Source organism: Pongo pygmaeus, chromosome 13 (genome assembly GCF_028885625.2).
Source record: "Pongo pygmaeus isolate AG05252 chromosome 13, NHGRI_mPonPyg2-v2.0_pri, whole genome shotgun sequence".
Classification (NCBI taxonomy): domain Eukaryota; kingdom Metazoa; phylum Chordata; class Mammalia; order Primates; family Hominidae; genus Pongo; species Pongo pygmaeus.
The window spans coordinates 39914359-39925559 of record NC_072386.2 but is presented as its reverse complement, the minus strand read 5'-3'; positions in this window follow the sequence as shown (position 1 = coordinate 39925559).

The window sequence follows — 11201 nt, the reverse complement described above, 5'->3', positions numbered from 1 at the left end:
AGAGAGCAACATCATTATAGACATTAAAAATATGAAAATACAATTAACAGCTTTATGCCAATATATTTGAAAATTTAGACAAAATTTAGAAATTCCTTGAAAATAGAACAGATATGATATAAGGGGAAATAAAATAGTTCTGCAACTAGTGAAGATAGTAAATTAAAAATCTACCTCACTGCAGTGAGCTGAGATTGCACCGCCACACTCCAGCCTAGGTGACAGAGTAAGACTCCATCTCAAAAAAACAAAGACAAAAACAAAGTGTACCTCAAAGAAAATTTTGGGCCTTGATGCCATTAGTACTGAATTCTACCATTCATTTTAGGAAGAAATAACACTGATATTATGTGAACTCTTAAAGGGAATAAGACCAGAAAACACACATCCAACATAATTTATGAATCCAGTATAATTTAGATAGCAAAACCTATAAAGACACAATGAAAAAGGAAAATTATAGGTCAGTCTCAATCTTTACATTTTAATTTGTTTTAGAGACATGGTCTCATTCTGTCACTCAGGCTGGAGCGGAGTCATCTCTTCCCACTCACTGCAACCTCAAATTCCTGGGCTTAAGCAATCCTCCTCCCTCAACCTTCTCAGTACCTGGGATACAGGCACATGCCACTATGCCTGTACAAAAAATTGTCTCTCCAATTTTTTGTAGAGACAGGGACTTGCTTTTTTGCCCAGGATGGTCTCAAACTCCTAGCTTCAAGCACTGTTCCTGCCTCAGCCTCCCAAATTGCTGGGATTACAGATGTGAGTCATCATGTCCAGCCTAGGCCAGTCTCATCCTTCAACAAAGACAAACAGACTAATGGAGCAGAGAAAAATTCCCTGTGACATATATAACTGATAAAGGAGTTGATTCTTGACTGTATCTAGATTGTCTACAAATCAACAGCAAAAGACAACCCAATAGGAATATGGGCAATAGATTTGAATGGCTACTTCGCAATAGAGGATTTTCAAATGGTCAGTAAAAGTATGAAAAGATACCTACACATTCATCAACAAACAGAGGAATACAAAATTAAATCATAATGAGATATGACTACACACCTGCCAGCATGGCCAACCAAAGAGACTGAAAATACCAAGTTCCAGTGGGGATGTGGAAGAAAGAGTCAAACACTGGTGTTTGATGAAAGTGTAAATAAGGGCAGCCATTTTGTAAAACTGACATTATATCCTGGCAGTTAGCATTATATCCTAAAGTTGAACGTACACTATCCTGTGACTGAGAAATTCTACTTCTGGGTAAATACCCAACAGGTGTGCTTGCACATGTGTGCCGAAAGTGTTGCATACAAGAAAGTTTCAGCAGAATTATCATAACAGTCCCAAACCCAAAGCAGCATAAGTGTTCATCAATGATAGAGTAGAAAAATAAATTCCTACAGAGGAATCCTCTGTATAGCAGGGGCCATGGAATTTGAGCTGGTAAAATAATAAATCTCAAAGTCGGCCGGTCGCGGTGGCTCACGCCTGTAATCCCAGCACTTTGGGAGTCTGAGGCGGGCGGATCACGAGGTCAGGAGATCGAGACCATCCTGGCTAACACGGTGAAAACTCGTCTCTGCTAAAAATACAAAGAAATTAGCTGGGCGTGGTGGCGGGCGCCTGTAGTCCCAGCTACAGGCTGAGGCAGGAGAATGGCGTGAACCTGGGAGGCGGAGCTTGCAGTGAGCCGAGATCGCGCCACTGCACTCCAGCCTGGGCAACAGAGCGAGACTCCGTCTCAAAAAAAAAAAAAAATAATAATAATAATAATAAAAATTTCAAAGTCCTTCATTCCATGCTGTAGACGAGCTTGGGTGGATAGAAATCACATCAATACGGAGATGATCCACAGCAGCAACTGCTCTTCACAAGAGCCATCTAGGGAAAATCTCTAAAGCACATGTGATCCACCCCAACAGGACCACCTCAACTTCTATTCTTGATCATGCAGGACCACTAGAAAGCTTCATTCTTGTATTTCATCAATTTAGCCTCTGGCAGAATTTTCTTTTCTAAATTGCATTTATTGCTTTTCTCTCTCCAAGAGGACAAGTCTCTGTCCTGGCACCCAGCTCTGAGGTGGGTGAAGAGACCTTAGAAACACAAAGAGCAAAGTTTGAATTCCAGCTGCATCTTTTACCAAATTGTAACCGTGGGAGAAATTACTTATCTATCCAAATTTCAATGTCTTTATCCGTAAAATGGGTATAATAACATACATATATAGCATACAGTTATATGAAGATCAAGTAATGCCTATAAAATTTCATGCAAAGAAAGGTGCTCCAATGGTAGCTATTCGTAGTTCATGCTGATTCTGACTAGCTTCCATTTCAGCATACAATGATTTGAATGCTTATGTGTCTCCAAAATTCATGTTGAAACTTATTCCCCAATGCAATAGTGTTGAGTAATGAGGCCTTTAAGAGGTGATTAGCTCATGAGGGGCTTCACTCATGTATAGGATTAGTTCCCTTATAAAAGAGATTTTGCATAATGCTCACCCCTTTTGCCCTTCTGCTCTTCCACCATGTGAGAACATAGCATTTGTCCCCTCTAGAAGATGCAGCAACAGTCACCATCTTGGAAACAGAGAGCAAACCCTCACCAGACTCCAAATCTGCTAGCACCTCGATCTTGGACCTGGCAGCTTCCAGATATGTGAGAAATAAATTTCTACTACATATGAATTACCCAGTCTATAGTATTTTGTTATAGCAGCAGGAATGGACTAAGACAATGTGTTTTGACATTTACGCAGACCTTGTCTTTTCTCCTCACTACAATGGCTAAGAACCCCAAGAGTGAATCAACTGGTTCAAACTAAGCATAACTGCACCAGAGGAGTTGGGCACATACTCAGCTGACTGCTCGAGAAAGACATTTGTGTGTCACCTGAATGAAGGCTGATTTCCGTGGACGGCAGCCAGAGGGACAAAGAGGGAGGAACAAAGAGGGCGGGGAGGATATCCAGGCAAAGAGAATGAGATGAACCTCTGGATTATCTTTTGAAAACTGGACTCTGATCTTGGGGCCAGCAAATACTATTATGTGAGTGTTGATAGCCTTTCTGTACCTTGCTAGTGAGCCAGAATTTTCTTTACCTTCTTTCTTCCATCCTCTAAAAAGGGAGCTCTATTTTCACTAGCTCAGTTATGAGGCCTCTGTGATGCAGAATCAGGCAATGTGCACAGAAACACAAACTGGATTCTGGGAAAGGCAAAAGAATAGGATCAGATGGAAAAGGACAATAAAGGGAGACAACAGGCTGGGCACTGGGGGAGAATTTTATTTGGCACTGAGAAATGGAGAAGGGAAGGAATTTGGGGGAAGAAACTGATGACCACTTTGGAGAACATTGTAAGTGACAGAGACAATCAAATAACCACAAAGTGGCAAATCTGCCTTGGAATTTAATTTGGAACCAGTTCTGTTGGACCTGGAGTTCATGCTACCAACCTTCATGCCCTCCTGTGACAGCAAGAGAGAGCCAGGAGCTTTTCAAAGAGATGACCAGGGTTATAGATTACAGATCTTCATGGAGGGCATTTTTAGACACACAAATCCAGGCATGATTGTAGCTGAAAAGGAACAAGCGGGAAGGAAGCAACTAGAATTGCATTTATCATCAACATTGCCTTTGGTCCACTTTACATGGGTGACTAATGAATATGTTGACTAGTGTTCCATGAAATATTTAGTATGTGTTAACTTTGTCTTTGTTTCAAGACTTCCTGATTTACTCTTACATGTTAAACTATTGAACATTTGAATTATAGAATTATCTGAACACAAGTCTTTGTCTCTGAGGATTTGTTCTACAAAATTGCCTCTGTGTACCAAATGTTTGTGACATATAAGCCAGCAACAGATCTGGAATTAGCTTTATGCAATATACCTAAAAGTCATAGATATACAAATAATTTTGCTGGGATATTACCTTAAGCTTAAGATATAACCATAACCACAGTCATACATTATCTTTTATATGATAATTGTTTTGATTATATAGATTCCCACCGGAGGGAATTTAGATAGTACCATAAATATAAACATGATAAAAGTCACCCATAAATCTTACCACTCAGAGGTAATCATTATTCATATAAATATTTTCAGCTACTCTTTTTTTAATGCCTATGCAGACAGTTATTATTATATAATTGAAATTATTGTGGCTTTTTACTTTTATATACTGCTGTTGTTAATTAATACTAAATTCTGATAATTTTAAGATATGAAGAAATGTTCTTTAGAGATTTAATTTATAATGGCTATGCTCTATTCCCCACATGTGGATACATCATAATTTATTTGAACCTTCCTTAATGTTGGAGTTTTAGGTTGTTTTCATTATTTTCCTATTATATAATGTTGTGATAAATATCTTGATACAGTACTAATATTTGCTTGAACTTTTGCTTTTATAACAACTTGATTGAGATCTAATTCACACATCATACAACTCACCCATTTAATGTGTACAATTCAATGTTTATTAGTATATCCACAGCCTGGGGCATCTTTCACCAACGTCCATTTTAGAATATTTTCATTATCCCCAAAAGAAACTACACCCCCTTTAGTCATCAACCCCCCGTTCTTCCATATGCCCCACCTGCACTGTAGACAACCACAAATCTATTTTCTCTGTCTAAAGATTTGCCTACTTTGGACATTTTAAATAAATGAACTCATATGATACATAGTGCTTCATGACAGTCATCTTTCATTTCGTATAATTTCAAGGGTGATCCATGTGGTAGCATTTATCAGTACTTCATTCTTTTATTGCCAAATAGTATATGACCTGCATGGCTATACCACATGTTACATATCCATTCATCAGTTGGTGGATATTTGGGTTGTTTCTGCTTCTCAGCTATTACGAAATAATGTTTCTATGAACATTCATTTACAAGTTAGTGTGGGCATATGTTTTTATTTCTCTTGGATATATAACTAGGAGTGGAAATGCTGGGTCTTGTGGTAACTCCATGTTTAATCATTTTAGGAATTGCCAGACTGTTTTTCAAAGTGTCTGTGCCATTTTATATGCTAGAAATATATAAAGGTTTCAATTTCTCTACATCCTCACCAACATTTGTTATTATCCATTTTTTTAAATTATAACCATCCATTTGGGTATGAAGTATCATCTTGTGGTTTTGATTTACATTGTCTAATGGCTAATTGCCTGAATTTCTATTTAATTAAGATTTTTTTGGATATAAAGTTACTGAATTAAGAGTACAATTTTTAAAAAGTTGATATATAGTGCCAAACTGCTTTTCACTAATTGTGTGAATTTTACTCTGCCTGGAAGTATGTAGGTCACTAGTTCCATAAGATTTTCATCAAAATAAATATTTAAATGGGTGTCACTTTAACACCCTTTCTTATGACCCTGGGTGTTTTCATATACATAATAATTATTTATGTAACTCCAGTGAGCTACCCATATTCTTTGTCCATTTTCCCATGGGGTCTTAGTTTTTACTTTTTATTGAGTTATATACATTTATTCTATTAGTCATATTTTTCATGAAGTATTTTAGTGTACATTTGTTTTGGAAATTTTTCTTAAAATAGCCTACATTCATCTTGAATAATTTTTGTTAAATAAGGAAAGTTTTTTTTTTTTTTTTGAGACCCAGGCTGGAGTGCAGTGGCACGATCTCGGCTCACTGCAAGCTCTGCCTCCCGGGTTCACGCCATTCTCCTGCCTCAGCCTCCCAAGTAGGTGAGACTACAGGTGCCTGTCACCACGCCTGGCTAATTTTTTGTATTTTTAGTAGAGACGGGGTTTCACCATGTTAGCCAGGATGGTCTCGATCTCCTGACCTCGTGATCCGCCCGCCTCGGCCTCCCAAAGTGCTGGGATTACAGGCGTGAGCCACCACGCCCGGCCTAAATAAGGAAAGTTTTAAAGTAAATTATCGCTATAAAACTTCTGAAAAAGTAAATATTTCAGAGTCTTTGTGATAACCAATCAGACCGATAATTTCCAAAGAATTAAAAAAGATTTAGAAAATTTAAAAATTCGTATTTGTTTACACAATACAACATATTAGGCAAATGGAGACTAACTGAGACACAGCACGTTGACTACATGAGACACATCCATGCTTCTCTCTGCATCTAATTGAAAATTAAAATATACTTATGTTCAATGAAATCTAGGAAATCAGAAATGGTAATTATTTGGGGGTTGATCCTTTTCATTTAGTTTCTTTGGCACTTTAATTATATTTATGGAAATAACCGGAGTTTTAAAAAATATGTTGTTCAGTGTCAATTTCTCAATGTTTACTTATATTTAAAAAACTGTCATGATAAAATTGAGAGCTGAGCAGCCTATCACTTTTTGGTTTGCGAAATTCTTAAACAGAAATCGCCGAAGTATAACATGCATTCTCCAGCTAATTGTGCTTCCAGAAGGTTAAGTGTGAGAGGTGAGTTGTGTGAACACTGAACACCTTTCTCCCAGTTCTGCTTAAAAGTCAGTATTGCTCATAAGTGGATTACAAATAGCTCTAGTTTTCTTTTACGAAGATCTGTGAACCCCAAATGCTTACTTTTGAGTAGTTCTGAGCTCATAGTCTTTTGAATGTAAGCACCGTCTTTTTAGGCCTAATGATTCTCCCCTTCTAGGCGGAGCTGCCTGGTTACTATGGCTGAAGCCAGAGGTGGTACAGTGTAATGCGGGATGGCTGACAGATACCATGTTCTTCTCTGTAAACTATGTGCTTCAGTGGCTGAATTTTGATCCATTCAATAGCAGGAAACTGCCTGTATTATGCTTAAATGTACCAGATAAGGAATGGAGAAGAAAGGTATGGGAAAATGTCCTGTGTTGATGTATGTAAACATCATTGGTCTGGGGACACACATTGTGTGATGGGAGTAATTTATCCCTTCTTGTTACTTTTTCTCAGCAGTGGCATAAATAAGGAAATGTGCCAAGTGTCCCAGTGCTGCTGTCATTGGGAAGGTATTGTAACAAAATGCTAAGGAGTAAGATGCACTCTTTTTTTTATATATGTATATATACTTTAAGTTCTAGGGTACATGTGTACAACGTGAAGGTTTGTTACATATGTATACATGTGTCACGTTGGTGTGCTGTACCCATTGACTCATCATTTACATTAGGCATATCTCTTAATGCTATACCTCCCCCCGCCTCCCACCCCATGACAGGCCCCAGTGTGTGATGTTCCCCACCCTGTGTCCAAGTGTTCTCATTGTTCAATTCCCACCTATGAGTGAGAACATGCGCTCTTAATAGGAGTCCTGTGTTGGGCCCCTATTATGGGTTGAATCGAGTCCTCCAGAAAGATACGTGGAAGTCCTAAACCTCCAGTACCCCAGAATGTGACCTTATTTGGAAATAGGGTCACTGCAGATGCAATTAACTAAACTAGGATGAGGTTACACTAGAATTGGTTGGGCCCTTAATCCAATAAGGCTAGTTTCCTTATAAGAGTGAAATTTAGACACAGATACACACAGAGAGTGGAAGGCCAGAAGACAGAAGCAGAAATTTAAGTGATGCATCTATGAGCTGAAGAATGCGAAAGAACACCAGTCATCACCAGAAGCTACCAGAAAGCCATGGAAGAAGTTTTTCCTCCAAGTCCTCAGGAGGAACCAACCCTGCTGACACCTTGAGTTCAGACTTCCAGCCTCCAGAGCTGTGAGAGAGTAGGGTTCTGTGGTTTCAAGCAACCCAGTTTGTGGTCCTCTGTTATAGCTGCCCTTGCAAACCAACACAGGCTCCAAATCTCTAGCCAAACTACTTGATAATTTTGGCTCAATTTCTTTATCTGTGTGATAGAAATCATAATAGCAGCCCAGTGTGAGGATCCAACGGACTTCTTTATAAGGGGAAAGCTTCTAGGTTTGGCTACCTGGGGCTTCTGGCCTTAAAACTTGCACCCTTCCCTGTCAGCAATACTGCTGCAGTTTAGACACCAGTGGCTGTTAAACTGCAGTACACATCAGAATCACCTGGAGGGCTTGTTAAACACAGGAGGCCTGACCCCACCTCCAGAGTTGCTCATCCAGGAAGTCTGAAGTTGGGCCTTGATAACTTGCGAGTCTAACACATTCTCAGGCGATACTGATGCTGCAGGTCCGGAGACCACATTTCGAGTACTATGGAATTAGACACTTGGGGAAGATTTATGGGGAACAAAGTAGCAAGGCCAGCCTTAGAGGGAGTTCTGAAAGGGTGGGAGGCTTTGCATCACGTGCAGATGAGCCTTATTCTTGTCATCACAATGGGTCTCAGCTACCCTGCCCTTCTCCTATGCTGTAACACACGGACATTTATGCTATCTTATTGGCTACAGGTTCTTTTCCAGTCTTCATTCTGAACTTGAAAGTTATTTTCTTGCACATTCTGGGCTTGGACTTGAATGTCTACCTGTTGTTCCATTTTGAGCTTCCCTGAGTGATGAGATTTGAGATCTGATCTAAAGTTAATTTTAGCATCCCTTTGTTTGACCTCCCTCCATGAACCCTTTTCTCCATGACGTCTTCCTTCCTAACACACACTTTCTTTTCTAAAATTTCTTATATATATATAAAAATTATATATGTATAAATTATATATACATATATAAATTATATATGTATAAATTATATATACATATATAAATTATATATATAAATATATATATATAAAATTTATTATACTTTAAGTTGTGGGATACATGTGCAGAGCCTGCAGGCTTGTTACACAGGTATACACTTGCCATGGTGATTTGCTACACCCATCAACCCATCATCTATAGTAGGTAGTTCTCCTAATGTTATTCCTCCTCCAGCCCCCCACCCCCCAACAGGCCCCAGTGTGTGGTGTTCCCCTCCCTGTGTCCATGTGTTCTCATTGTTCCACTCCCACTTATGAGTGAGAACATGCAGTGTTTGGTTTTCTGTTCTTGTGTTAGTTTGCTGAGAATGATGGTTTCCAGCTTCATCCATGTCCCTGCAAAGGACATGAACTCATCCTTTTTTATGGCTTCATAGTATTCCATGGTGTATATGTGCCACATTTTCTTTATCCAGTCTATCATTGATGGGCATTTGGGTTGGTTCCAAGTCTTTGCTATTGTGAACAGTGCCACAATAAACATACGTGTGCATATGTCTTTATAGTAGAATGATTTATAATCCTTTGGGTATATACCCAGTAATGGGATTGCTAGGTCAAATGGTATTTCTGGTTCTAGATCCTTGAGGAATCGCCACACTGTCTTCCACAATGGTTCAACTAATTTACACTCCCACCAACAGTGTAAAAGCGTTCCTATTTCTCCACATCCTCTCTAGCATCTGTTATTTCCCAACTTTTTAATGATCACTGTTGTAACTGGCATGAGACGGTATCTCATTGTGGTTTTGATTTGCATTTCTCTAATGACCAGTGATGATGAGCTTTTTTTCCATATGTTTGTTGGCTGCATAAATGTCTTCTTTTGAGAAGTGTCTGTTCACATCCTTAGCCCACTTTTTGATGGCATTGTTTGTTTTTTTTTCTGGTAAATTTGTTTAAGTTCTTTGTAGATTATGGATATCAGCCCTTTGTCAGATGGATAGATTGAAATTTTTTTTTCCCATTCTGTAGGTTGCCTGTTCACTCTGATGCTAGTTTCTTTCGCAGTGCAGAAGTTCTTTACTTTAATTAGACCCCATTTTTCAATTTTGGCTTTTTTTTTCTTTTTTTTTTTTTTTGAGACAGAGTCTCACTCTGTCACCCAGGCAGGAGTGCAGTGGCGTGATCTCAGCTTACTGCCACCTCCTTTGTATATGACTTATTGGGTGCTTAATCATCATATATTCACCTATGGAACCAGTTTTCATGTGGTGGTCACTCAGAGACTTTCCCATGGATTTGTAAACCGCCCCCACCCTCCCTGCCGCCAACCCCTGCCTCACTCTGATCATGTTCAGCTAGACTTAGGAAACTAGCCATCACTGATCCTCCAAAACACTTTAATTTCTTTTAAGTTTTACTAAATTTCCCAAAGCTTTTCCATCCATTCATTCATTCATGAAATGTGGAACACCTCCTGTGTGCTCTCAGTGTATGCTCGGCATGCAGTGGTGAACAAAACCCAACAGTGCATGCCCTTGAGTTTGCAGAATAGTGAGAGAAGGGGGGAGATACACATTTAAAAAATCACATTAATACATGCAAAATCATAGCTGTGACAAGTGCATCAAAGGAGAGTAGTACTTAGCTCTACAGGACTATACTGGTAAAATTGGACCCTGTGAGGAAGCTCAGAGAAGTCTTTTGAATGGAGATCTGAAGGGCATTCAGGGAATTAGCCAGGTATAAAGTAGAAAACGATCAGGCAGAAAGAATAGTGTGTGCAAAGCTTGGGCAGATGAAGGAGTGTACCAGAGACCAACCTTTAGTGTGGGCATCAGGGTACATGAAAGGTGCTGGTGCTGTGTGGCTGAACAAGTGGGGAAGTGCCCAGAGCATGTAACGTTCTTAATGCTGTGTTCTCATTCTGACCAGATATGAGCCATTGGTCATCTCACTTGTTTCCACTGGCTGCCCTCACACCTGTCATCAGACTTCCTCTACTCAAGATGTGGACTTCATCCCTCTCCACCTTCTCACCAGTGCTGTGTCTCAGGGGAATAGGTACTCCAGGGAAATAGGCATCCCTTCTCCTTTCCCAGATGACTTCTCCATTTGGCCTTTCTTCCTTTCCTACCGCATTCTCCAGTGACCGCGCTCAGTGAGCCTCTAAGTCTCCAGGGTGACTTATATCTGCAATTTAACTGGCTCCTTCCCTTTGTTCATTAACACACCCAGGTGGCCCAGCTTAAGAAACAAACAAACAGAAAACTTCCTATCAGTTCCTTTGTTATGCATGACCTAATGACTGGCTTCTCCCTTTTCATTGGTAGTAATGGGGTAGGGGGAAAACTCCCTTTGCTTCTTCACTTCCTCTCTTCCCCTGACTCCTTAGTCAATTCTGCCTTAATAGAGAATTCTTCATTGTTCAATGTGTTCACTGGTCTTAAGCTTGAGACTCGGATGGAATTTCCTCCCCTCTGTAATACACCTTCCAAGTTAAGGGCATCTTAAGAGTTGCTGTCAACATTCCCCAATTCAACTGAATTCTATTCACAGAAAACTAAAAGTATTTTCTAGATCTTTGATC